The following is a 12,664-nucleotide window of genomic DNA, read 5'->3' on the forward strand; positions in this document are numbered from 1 at the left end:
GAGAGCGGTCTCCTCCGAGACGGAGGAAATCCGCCATTGCTCAGGCACGCCAACCCGGAAGCCCCGGGGGCCATCAGGTTCTCGACCCCCGTTCCCTTCCCTTTTGTTAGATGCAAGGGGCAGAGCCTCAGAGGTGACTCCCGTCCCACTTTCCCCTTTGCTCAGCGCCCAGAAGCAGCCTCCTTTCTCTTTACACCATAAAGTGGAGAAGCAGCCCTGTGCCATCGGACGTGTGCCTGCATTCCAAAGTGACGACGCAACTCATATCTCAATATGCATGACAGACCAGCACAAAATGGCCTTTCCCCCCCCTCTTCTTCTCCAGTGGCCTTCTTGAACCAAAAAGTAACCAACCTTTCACCACCAGAAGAAGGTGGCATTGGGAGCAAGAGACACTCACCATTTGTATTTTGCATTGTTTTCTTTTGCATGGTGCATGGTGCATATCTAGAGTTTCTCACTCAAAACAGTTTCTTAACCTGCCTGGACAGAGGAGAGCAGACTGCTGGGGCTTCCCATTTTGTAGTGGTAGATCCTTTCCCATCTGTGCTGTGAGGCGCCCACGTGCTCACCAGTATTTAGCTTCTGCCCATTAGTCTCTATAACTGTTATAGTGCTGGGCTGCTTTAAGTATTGAGAATTCACCTTGAGTGGCATCAAAAACATTCCTGTCTGGTTATAATTTGCTTGTGGCTGTGATTAGTCATCAGTACATATTTGATAGCAGAGAATTCCCTTGTGTATTGACTGACATCTCTCCAAGTGAACCATCTTGCTGTCAATCCAAACTCTAGTGCATCTTCTTTTTCTCCTCTTTGGTCTGTTCATAATAACAACTTTTGATGTAACAAACTCTTTTGACTGTTTTTTAGACAGTGGGGATAAATAATAATATTCTTTTTCCCATGAGGTTTTTTTTTTTTGTGAATGACTTTTGACTGCACAATCTCATGTTACAAACCAAGTTGGGTTTTTCCTCTGAGATGTGTAATTCTTTTATTGAGATTTTTATGAATTTTGTTGTGTTTTGTTGGGATATTTTTTTTCTAACATTGCTTTATTAAACGTTGAAATATTTAAGAAATATGTAATATTTGGACCAGATGTTGTGAATAATAGTAGATAAATGCTATTTTATTCTGTATTTTTAAAAGCTGTTCAGTATAAATAAAAGTTGACCTAGATGCAACTTTGCAACTGGACTGTCGTGGTCATTCTTCTGAGACAGAAGAACCAACATTAAGATGAACAGATGGCCAGCTTGCTCCAAAATGCTTGTTTAATAAGACGTAGTTGATGTTAGAGCCCAGAGACAGAGAGTTCTTTCTGTCTCTGTGCTACGCTAGCAAACTCAACAGGTTTTTCTTTTTACAGGTACTGTAGAGTGCAGTACCTTGGACAGCTGCATCAGGGAAAGCCGGAAATTGGGTTTGCCTCTCTGTAACCCTTCGGTCCCCTTCTGAGTAATAACCTGGAGCTTTTTAACTTCAGTTTTTCCCCAGCATGGTGCATATCAATTTGATTAATGCAATTGATTCTTGCAGTCCATGCACTTAGGACTTCAACCAAGGGCCCCTACAGAATGAAGATGCCATTAGCCTTAAGGTTATTAAGTGCTGAACAAAATGTGTAGCAAAATAATTAAACACAAAGTCAGAGGTTGTCGTCCCTGCAAGCCTCCAGAAAAAAAATATAAATCCAGAAATTGAACCAGCTTCATCGTCCTATATTGAATGCCTTGCAGAATAAAACAGTACCTCACCTTGGTCTTGTACCACTATTTTTGAATATATACAATGACAAATGCTATTCTTTATATAGCACCACCAGTGTGTGTGTGTGTGATGTTTTACAGGGTTCAAGAGGGCAGGTCCCTGCCCTGATGAGGTGGTGACTGCCAGATATTCTTTAGCTGTGGTTCCTGTTGGACTAGATGACTCCTGGATTAAGGGTTTTCCAGGGAACCTTCTACCTCTTGCTTTACCCCCCACCCCAAATAATAATCCTGGGGTTGCTGATCTAGTCAAATTAAGGGATGGATGAATTGTTGCCTGGTTCCCATAGCCACAGCCTGTCCCCCCCTTCCCCCTCCACCTGTCATACCAGGGATGATGAAAGGTGCAGTCTGAAAATATCTAGGGGGGCACAGCCCCCACGTCTCTATCCCAAGTAGTTTCCTGCAGTGCCTAATGAGTTGGGTCAGCCCTGCTTCTATTTCAAAGGACAATAAAGATGGAGTAAAAACTGGCATTTCAAGAGTGATGTGTTTGCAGGAGGAAGAAGAAGAAGAAGAGTTTGGATTTGATATCCCGCCTTTCACTCCCCTTCAGGAGTCTCAAAGCGTCTCACATTCTCCTTTCCCTTCCTCCCCCACAACAAACACTCTGTGAGGTGAGTGGGGCTGAGAGACTTCAGAGAAGTGTGACTGGCCCAAGGTCACCCAGCAGCTGCATGTGGAGGAGCGGGGAATCGAACCCAGTTCCCCAGATTACGAGACTACCGCTCTTAACCACTACACCACACTGGCTGAAACAGGCCTTGAATAGCTTTTTCTGAAACAAAGCCTGTCTGATAATGCTCTCTTCCATTTGGCTTTCTCATTCCAAGTGGGAGTTAGCCCCACTCCCCACAAAAAAGCAAACCTGTTGTTAGTCCAGGCACATGCCGTGTGTGAAATATTACCAGCTTCCCTCTCAGGGCTGTCTCCTGCGTGAGCTGGCTCTCTAGAAATAGTTCACAATTTATAAAGACAGCTGACTTAACAGTTTCTCATCCATTAGTCGTTTCACTTCTTTGCCACCAAGGTCCCAACTTATGCAATAATTAGCTGGTGTGTGTGTGTGTGTGAATGTGTGTGAATGCTTAGGATCCGTTTTCAAGAGCCACAATAATTTAGCTATTCCCAGAGGAAATAGTTGGCTCTTTTGTTAATATTTTGGGCGACAATACTGGATGTGACTTGCCCAAATTGAGTTCTAATGAATGTTTAATGTGACACTGTAGAAAAGAAGGCCAAACTAATGGCAATAAGAAAACAGCCCTTTGTGGAGGAAAATAAAACGGAGGGTTTTACTTCCTTGCAATTAGATACTTGATACGGAGGGCAATCAGCACATACATGAATGATTGTGAATACTGTGAATTATTTCAGCTGAGAGGCACCATGCAGGAGCTTCAAAAGTGTGCAGAATTAATGTCAATGCACCTCTTTTATCGGTGGATAAGCAAGCGTAACCTTGGGAAACCTTGTTTTTCTAACTTGGGTTTCCTGAAGTTCATTCTGTGGAAGACTAGCCGTGATTTTAAAAGGGTTCACTAAAGAACAATAGGAGAGGATGTTTTGCAGGTTTAAGTCCATTAGTGGGAGAGGCTCTGCCAACATCTGTAGCTCCTGCTGTGATTATGAAAAGCAGCATTTTCTTTGTGGCTCCCCAGGTGTGGGACTCCTCTCTCCCCACCAGCACAATAGAGCCCCCCCCCCTACACTGTCTGTGTTCAGCATCAGATTAAGATGCATGAATTCCCCCAGGTTCATAGATCTGGCTGATGTTTTGTTAACCCGCTCCCCTTTTAATTAAAGTTGTGAATCCATGGTTCATTCACGGAGCAACTGCGCTCCTCCACAGTCACCTGGGAGCAGGAGGGCAGGTAACAGAGGAGGCAATCAGAATTGTAGAGCTGTGACTCAGGGTCCTCCAGCCCCCTGCAATACAGGATTCACAGGTAAAGAATCCTTCATAGGTGACCATCCAAGGTCTGTTTAGAAACCTCCAGTGAAGGGAGTCTCCTCCACTGTTGAAGGCCTCTTAGTGTCAGAAAGTTCTTCCTAATCTTTAGTGGAAATCTCCTTTCTTCTCACTTGAATCCATTGGTTCGGGTCCTCTCAGTCTTCTGGGCTGGGCATGTTTAGCCTGGAGAAGGGGAGGTTAAGGGGTGATATGATAGCCATGTTCAAATATATAAAAGGATGTCACATAGAGGAGGGAGAAAGGTTGTTTTCTGCTGCTCCAGAGAAGCGGACACGGAGCAATGGATCCAAACTACAAGAAAGAAGATTCCACCTAAACATTAGGAAGAACTTCCTGACAGTAAGAGCTGTTCGAGAGTGGAATTTGCTGCCAAGGAGTGTGGTGGAGTCTCCTTCTTTGGAGGTCTTTAAGCAGAGGCTTGACAACCATATGTCAGGAGTGCTCTGATGGTGTTTCCTGCTTGGCAGGGGGTTGGACTCGATGGCCCTTGCGGTCTCTTCCAACTGTATGATTCTATGATTCTCAAACGACAAACGGCCATTGGATTCCAATGGCAAGAAAAGAAATTGTGACTCAACACGAGGCAAAACTTTCTGTTGAACATTGGGATGGACTTTCTCGGAACCACAGAATTGGAGAGTCTGGAAGGGACTCCAAGGATCATCCAACCCCCATGTGGCGGACTCTCCTTCGTTGTGGGTTTTCAAAGCAGATAATAATAATAATAATAATAATAATAATAATAATAATAATAATAAAAAATTATTATTTATACCCTGCCCATCTGGCTGGGTTTGCTTCCAACAAAACACTAAAATACAATAACCTATTAAACATTAAAAGCTTCCCTAAACAGGGTTGCCTTCAGATGTCTTCTAAAAGTCTGATAGTTGTTTTTCTCTTTGACATCTGATGGAAGGGCGTTCCACAGGGCGGACGCCACTACCGAGAAGGCCCTCTGCCTGGTTCCCTGTAACTTGGCTTCTTGTAGCGAGGGAACCGCCAGAAGGCCCTCGGCGCTGGACCTCATTGTCTGGGCTGAACGATGGGGGTGGAGACGCTCCTTCAGGTATACTGGACCGAGGCCATTTAGGGCTTTAAAGGTCAGCACCAACACTTTGAATTGTGCTCGGAAACGTACTGGAAGCCAATGTCGGTCTTTCAAGACCAGTGTTATGTGGTTTTGGCGCTCCCAGTCACCAGTCTAGCTGCCGCATTCTGGATTAGTTGTAGTTTCCGGGTCACCTTCAAAGGTAGCCCCACATAGAGCGCATTGCAGTAGTCCAAGCGGGAGATAACCAGAGCATGCACCACTCTGGCCAGATAAGTCATTGCTCTGGGATTCTGGAGCCGCATTGCAGGGAGGGGTGGACTAGTTGACCCCTGGGGGCAGTGGCGTAGCGTGGGGGGTGCAGGGGGGCCGGGCGCAACATCTGGGGGTTAGGATTAGGGGGCGCAAATCCACGGGTTAGGGGGTGCAAATTACTTGCCTTGCCCCGGGTGCTGACAACCCACACTACGCCACTGCCTGGGGGTCACAAACCAACGCGACGGTCCATTTGGCTGCCCTGGCTTCTCTTGCTCCAAAAGGGGCAGCAGGTTTTGGGAGGTGAGAGGCTAGCAAAACCCTGCCAACCCTGGAGGGACCCCCAGAGGCCGGGACCCCTAGCACCCCGCCAGCCCGGCGAGGGGGGGGGGCAAGGCTCCGCTCGATAGCATTGTCTGGCCGGGCTCAGCCCCCCAGCAGCGGGAGGAGCCTCCAATGAGCGCGGCGGGGCGGCGATTGGCTGGGCTCGGGCGGGGAGGGGGCGCCCGAGAGAGAGGCCGGCCGGCCGACGGGGGCGGGGACTCCTCCCCGGCAGCTGCGAGGAGGGGATCCGGGCGGCGGCCGCCGTCGTCTGCTGCCTGCCAGGACGCCCAGCCGCGGGATCGGGGCCGGGGAGGGGCGCTCCCGGTAAGTTGCAGCCGGAGCTCGCCTGGGGGAGGGAGGGGGCGCAACAAAGACGCACGCACATTTCCCCCCCCCCGGGGGCCGAAAGACTCTCCGCATCTTCCGACGGCCGGACAGGAGAACAGACCCACGAGGTGCAAGGGGCGGGCGGGGGGGGGGATCGGCCGAATTTGGAAGGAACCCCCACCCCGGAGAAGCCCCTTCGTGGGCGCCCAACTGGGCGAAGGCGGCTGCTCTCTCTGCGCCCTTCTTGGAGTTGGGCGGGACTGGCGGGGGGGGGGGTGGATCCCCGCAGAACCCCCAGGATCCCCGCTCCCCACTGCTTATCCCTGATCTATCCGCTCATCCCCAACCGCCTTGCTTCCGAGTAAACCCGTCTGGGGTAGACGGGAGAAGCGACCTAGAGATCTGGAGCCCATCCTTCCCGGAGCGGGGCGCGGAGAAGAGGAGGGTCTCCTGCGCAAGCAGCTGTTCAGATGGAGGAATGAATGAATGGGAATTGAGGGGAGGAGCGGGCCCCTTTGTGGCTCCCATTCATTGCGCTGGGTGCGTATGCAGGCAGGCAGGATCGGGCCCAGGACGACTTTCTGACACTCTCTGGGAGCAGAGAGTAGTTAGCGGTTAAGAGGAAACAGTTTGTGCTGCTGTTTCTGGCGCGGGGTGGGACAGACCAGGACTCCTGGGTTCTCTCTTGTGTGGGGTGAAAGAAGAGGATATTAATTAATTCAGGAAGGCCACCCCAGGGACTGGGAATTTGGGGAGGGGATTCCCTTACTCCAAGTGGGTGACTCCTCCCTCCCTCCCCATCGCTTTGTGTCTCTCTATTCATCCCTCCCCGTGATGGACTGTCGCTGCCTTTGTGGCTGGCTGTACCATCTCTGCCCCCCCCCATCCCGGGTAATTTGTTATCTGCCACTGGGACTCAGATTCTCAGCTCCGCAGAGGATGAGGAAGTGGGTTGGGAGGGGGAGGGGCGGCTGAAAGAGGAAGAAAGTGGGGCTTGAAAGTTTTGCAAAGTGCTTCACTACGCATAGGGGTGAGTCTTGTCTATTCCTGTTAACCATTAGCTTTGGGGGGGGGTGTTGGACTTTAGCTGGGTGGAAAGAGAGCTTGCATGTTACTCTTTTAGGTTGTACCCCAGACATGCCTCCTAAATGCACTGGATTGTTAATTTGGGTGTGTTCAGGCCCTCTCCCCCTGCACTTAAGTCCCTTTGCATCTGATGAAGTAGGCCCAATAAACGTCCACCAGTTTTTTTGTTAGTGCCAAAAGATTCTTCTCTTGCGATGGACTTCATTTCCATCTTCAAACTTTTGCTTTGCTTCTCATCTGCCTGCCTTTGAGAATCTCTCAAAGTCTTTCTCCCATTTTGTCCAGCTCTAGCTAATAACCTCCAGTATAATGTTTAAGGTTCAGCAAGATCTCTTCTGGAGCACCACATCTGCATATTTCTTAATCTGCTCTGTCCCTGAAGGGTAACATTCAAAATAATAATATGCAGCTCTGGAATCTCTGGCCTCCAAGTGCAGAAGAATCAGTTGCTGGCTGCCCCTTCTTCATTTCTTCCTCCACCAAGACTGTGTGAAAGAGGGGTGGAGCACCACATTCTTCCCTGATAGTTCATATGTGGTTTGTTCTCGGTTCTTAACTGACTCTGCAGGCAGCACAAACCAACAGTTCTTCTGTGCTCAGTTTTGGGTGGGCAGCAGGAACAACATTTAATTCTCTGACTTTTTCTAGTGATCAGGTTGTTTTAGGAGTACTAAACATATGCGTTCCTGGCTTCAGCTTTTTTGTGTTCTAAAAGGAACCTAACAATCTTGATAGCTCTGCCATTAAGACTCAGGCCTTCTCGATTTTCATCTTGTCACTAAGCAGTTGGGTCAGAGAAGATGCCATTCAGCGGTAGAACACAAACTTTGCATGTAAAAGGTCCCAGGTTCACCCCCCAGCAGCTCCAGTAGGCCAAACCTCAACAGACCGGAGAGCCCTGCTTTGTTTAACAAGCCCCCCGCACCCCCAGGACTCATGAACCCTGGAAACACACTTGGGTTCAATGTACTCTGATCCACATCTGGGGACCTACTTTGTACCCTTTCATAGCTTTGCTGCTCTTGAATTCCATGGCAGGTGGGATAGAAATGTAATGAAATAAGCAAGGAATGGATGCTAAACTAAATTCTTCTACAAAATGAATTATTGCTAAATGCTGAAAATCTAGGAAAAAAGATTTCAGAAGAGTTAAACAGTGTCTGGAAAACCTTAATGAGGCTTAAGTGAACATGCTGCATTAAGCAGAGAGAAGCAATTTTTGTTCCAAGCTGGGCTCGTTTCCTAACTTTTGGAAGGGGAGATACAAAAACCAAATGCTCAAGCTGATTAATTTCCTTATTAGTGTGCCAGAGGGTTCCGAGATTTTCCCATTTGCCCAGCACAAGTGAAAACTAGACCCAGGCAGCCAGGCAAGGAAACTATTTATTTACAAATTAGAAAAAGGGTTGCCTTTGCCTTCCATGCTATTAAAGTGCCCAGAAATTGCAATATATGCATATTTGAGCAGGCAGACTAATAATTAGTTTTGTTGGCTATGAATTCCACTTGGACAGGTGGAATTTATTTGCATAGGTGCACCTGGATGGTGCAGTGGCTTCCAGTGAGAGTTTGTGAGCTCCCACCGGAAGCCGCAGTCGTATGACCCCAGCAGTGGCAATGGGGGTGCCACCCCATGTGGGGTTCTGCAGCCTGAGGCAGCCACTTCAGTCTGCCTTATGGGTTGGCCAGCCGGCCCTGATGCAGCCAAAAGTCTGGATTCACTTCTTAAGGCCGTGGAGAGCTATAGAACTACGGCGAGCAAGGGAACTGTTAGAAGAGAGGAAACAGGAGAGAGGGGTTCAAGTGGACTCTGGTGCCTGCAGCCATAGAGACCTAATGGATGGGTTAATTGAAACAGAAGGAAGAAAAATCAGTGGGAGAGTGCAGGGTGGGTTTCTAAGCCAAGGATTTGGGATTCTTGGCAGAAGGGTGCAGGGAACCGCAGCTGGCAAGAGGGAAGGCATGACTTGCGGAGGAAAGTCCAGAGGCGGCGATTTCCAGAACTGTGAGGCTGCAGCACTTCTGACTTTAAGCAAAGCGCCCCAGGGGGAATTAAGCCACCAGGGCAGAAACTGTATCCTTCCTCAAAGGTTGGCAGTGTGTTGTTGTGTGCTTAAATTTGGCTAAAAACAACTTTTGAGAGCCATGGGGAAATCTGGCCAAGCCAAAGTACCGTATTTTTTGCTCTATAAGACTCACTTTTTCCCTCCTAAAAAGTAAGGGGAAATGTGTGTGCGTCTTATGGAGCAAATGCAGGCTGCACAGCTATCCCAGAAGCCAGAACAGCAAGAGGGATTGCTGCTTTCACTGCACAGCAATCCCTCTTGCTGTTCTGGCTTGTGAGATTCAGAATATTTTTTTTCCTTGTTTTCCTCCTCCAAAAACTAGGTGCGTCTTGTGGTCTGGTGCATCTTATAGAGCGAAAAATGCGGTATATTCAGTTCCCATTAATTTTAAGCCAAGTCAGCGGCATGCCCGAGTGCCTAAGGCTGCTGCAACAAGTAGGAACCTCCCCCGTTGAGCAAAGCAAGACTTGATTGGCACTTGGCAATGTGGCTTTCCATAAAATGTTGAATTGAATGTTTCCTGTCCCCGTTTGAAGAATAGTATTGGGATTTCGTGAAATTACATCGTATTTTTATTATTGTGTGCTGCCCTGGGATCCTCTGGATTTAATTCAAGCAATTAAATAAAAGTCACCATGCAAAATAGGGGGAAATGTGTGCCTGACTGATCTGCATAATTTGCCTAAGCTACAGAAAGTTGTTTCCAGCTGAGATGGAGGCGGTTGCTGGAAGCCACAGGTGCAGAGAGGGCTCTTGTGGTCACATCCTGCTTGCTGGTTTGCCATGGACATCTGGTTGGCCACTGAGAGAACGGGATGCTGGACTAGGTGGACCATTGGCCGGATCCAGCAGAAGGACTGTTCTTATGTTCTTGCTTGCTCTTTCAGAAGGAAGCCTTGAATTTTATGCTGGGGTCTTCCAGCGCTGACATGCTGTTGCTTCATTAAGAGTGTGCTAGAGAGACTGGCTTGCTGAGTTGCATCTGGGCTGGATTTGAGCCCTTGCTGCAGATTGCCACAGACCTCCCAGTCAGAAGCAGCAAAAAGTTGGGGGAGGCATGTGGGGGTGGGCTCACCTCAAGGCTTCGCCTATCTGAAAGAAGCTGCAGTTCTCAGGCCAGCAAAGATGACGGATACCAGTCCAGATCAACCAGGAACCTGCTTCCTTTCTGTGATCGGATGCAGCAGCACAGATAGAACTTCTGTCACATTCAGCTGCTACCATCAGGTGTCAAGAAACAGAGGCATGCATGTGTGAACCAGATCCTTGTGTGATGCAGAATAGGGTGCAATTCACACTTCTATTCTGGGACGTGGGTGGCACTGTGGTTTAAACCACAGAGCCTAGGGCTTGCCGGTCAGAAGGTCAACAGTTCGAATCCCCGCAACGGGGTGAGCTCCCGTTCCTCGGTGCCAACCTAGCAGTTCGAAAGCACGTCAAAGTGCAAGTAGATAAATAGGTACCACTCCGGTGGGAAGGTAAACAGTGTTTCCGTGCACTGCTCTGGTTCACCAGAAGTGGCTTAGTCATGCTGGCCACATGACCTGGAAGCTGTACGCCGGGTCCCTTGGCCAGTAAAGCGAGATTAGCGCCGCAACCCCAGAGTCGTCCGCGACTGGACCTAATGGTCAGGGCTCCCTTTACCTTTACCTTTACATATTTCTACTCAGGATTGATTGGGCACCATGTAGGGATCTTCTGACATGTAGTGTTAGAGCATGGGTAGGCAAACTAAGGCCCGGGGGCCGGATCCGGCCCAATCACCTTCTAAATCTGGCCCGCAAACGGTCCAGGAATCAGGGTATTTTTACATGAGTAGAATGTGTGCTTTTATTTAAAATGCATCTCTGGGTTATTTGTTAGGGCATAGGAATTCATTCATTCTCCCCCCTATATAGTCCAGCCCCCCACAAGGTCTGAGGGACAGTGGACAGGCCCCCTGCTGAAAAAGTTTGCTGACCCCTGTGTTAGAGTGTCAGATTAGGACCTGTGAGACCAGGGTTCAAATTCCTACTCAGCCAGGAAGCTTGCTGGGTGGTCTTGGGCCAGGGTTGTTGGAAGAAGAAGAAGAGAAGAAGAGTTTGGATTTGATATCCCGCTTTATCACTACCCGAAGGAGTCTCAAAGCGGCTCACATTCTCCTTCCCCTTCCTCCCCTACAATAAACACTCTGTGAGGTGAGTGGGGATGAGAGACTTCAGAGAAGTGTGACTAGCCCAAGGTCACCCAGCAGCTGCATGTGGAGGAGCGGGGAATCGAACCCAGTTCACCAGATTACGAGACTCTTAACCACTACACCACACTTGGAGAATAAAGTGGGGAGGGGAAGAACTATGTGTGCCACCTTGGAGTTCTTGGTGGAAAGAAAGGTGTGCTTTGAATGTAAGAAATGTTATACAGGAAGGGAGTGTGTGTGTGTGTGTGTGTGTGTGTGTAAGCCAAGATGGTAAATCTGTTGAAAGTACAGAATTAAATGATTGAAAGTTAGTCTCAGCAAACAGATGCTTAGTGCCATTTCACTTCCCTCTTGATGCTTTGCCCTGGCGCTGCCCAGGGGAGCTGAGCACCACTGCTCTCCCGAACGGCCTGGCAGCCAGACTTTGGATTAGGGGGCAATTTCGCTGCTGCTTCACCTGGGTAGCAGCTGCTGGTTTGCAGAGCAGATGGCCTTGCTGGGATCAAGAAAATAGTTATTTTTAGTTTGGATTATGGCTTTCGTGGGGGGTGCCAGTTTGGCCCCCAAGAGTGTTTATGTATCTGAAATGGAAGCAAAATCTATTGTGGCTGATCAGATCCTGCCATTTACCGTATTTTTTGCCCCATAGGACGCACCGGCCCATAGGACGCACCAAGTTTTTTTGGGGGGGAAATAATGAAAAAAAAATTTATTTCCCCCCAGGCGCTTGTGGGGCCGGCAGCAGGGAGAAGCGCTCTTCTCCCCGCTGCCCGCCTTCAGACCAGGTCCGGGGACAGCGGGAAGACGCGCTGCGCCTCCCCACTGTCCCCGGAGCTTGCGGGGCTGGCGGCGGGGTCTCCCCGCCATCAGCCTCCAAACCACTTCGGGAGACAGCGGGATGGCGGCATTCCACCTCCTTCTGTCACCCAACCTTGTGGGGCTGGCGCTGGGGCTCTCCTGAAGCCTGGAGAGCGAGAGGGGTCGATGCGCACCCACCCCTCTCGCTCTCCAGGCTTCAGCGAAAGCCTGCATTCGCCCCATAGGACGCACACACATTTCCCCTTCATTTTTGGAGGGGGAAAAGTGCGTCCTATAGGGCGAAAAAAACGGTAGGTTCTCTTGATTCAATATGTTGGGAAACTGATGCCAAAAGAAGCCTGTTTCTCTTGTGAGAAAGCAGGCTGGGGTCTCCTTTTTTGAAATGGGAGCTGTCACTTCAGAGGATGGGCCTCCCCGGGGGAGGCAGCCCAGTCCTCAAAGGTGCCTCCGCATGGCATGCCTTCGTATGTCTGCCCTTGGCATTTCTTTCTGTAGGCAAAGGTAACTCTCTGGGAATCACAAGGATCAGAAATTCTCTCCCTAAGGCCAGGGGAGTCATGCAACCCCTCCAGCTGTCCCTGTTTTCTGATCTCCGCTAGATCACTGTCCTGGTTTGGTTTTTGTTTTTACTCTTAGCAACAAAACAAAACCTTGTAAAAATGCTGCTAGATTTGGCGCTGTGTGTCGGTTTTCAGACGTCTCCCTGGTGGAGTTCCGAGTTGGCCAGCAAATGCATCCCTGCTACACTTCTCTGGCTTGCAGCTTCCTTCAGCCAGGTGCCCACCAGATGTTTCAAGCTGGGGTTGCAGAC

General features: G+C 49.3%; 3 protein-coding genes across 6 annotated transcripts in view; all 3 read left to right on the top strand.

Annotated features, from left to right (window-relative positions):
* The window catches only part of SLC23A2 (solute carrier family 23 member 2), an 86,357-nt gene extending 85,155 nt beyond the window's left edge, over positions 1 to 1,202 (top strand). For 2 of the 3 annotated variants that reach the window (XM_083453972.1, XM_083453970.1), the window contains one exon: positions 20 to 1,202. The gene's annotated coding sequence lies outside the window, so the exon portion shown is untranslated. The remainder of the gene's footprint in view (positions 1 to 19) is intronic. The other variant, XM_083453971.1, reaches the window with a different exon arrangement.
* The window catches only part of LOC310683656 (maestro heat-like repeat family member 5), a 161,916-nt gene that overhangs the window by 46,250 nt on the left and 103,002 nt on the right, over positions 1 to 12,664 (top strand). The window lies entirely within an intron of this gene.
* Positions 5,572 to 12,664, top strand: part of RASSF2 (Ras association domain family member 2) — a 42,415-nt gene continuing 35,322 nt past the window's right edge. Inside the window, exon 1 of one of the 2 annotated variants that reach the window (XM_083454243.1) lies at positions 5,572 to 5,703. The gene's annotated coding sequence lies outside the window, so the exon portion shown is untranslated. Of the gene's footprint in view, positions 5,704 to 6,718; positions 6,737 to 12,664 lie in introns of those variants that run through there. The other variant, XM_083454245.1, reaches the window with a different exon arrangement.

The sequence above is a fragment of the Podarcis tiliguerta genome, assembly GCF_965153285.1.
Source record: "Podarcis tiliguerta genome assembly, chromosome: 8".
NCBI classification, from domain to species: Eukaryota; Metazoa; Chordata; class Lepidosauria; order Squamata; family Lacertidae; genus Podarcis; species Podarcis tiliguerta.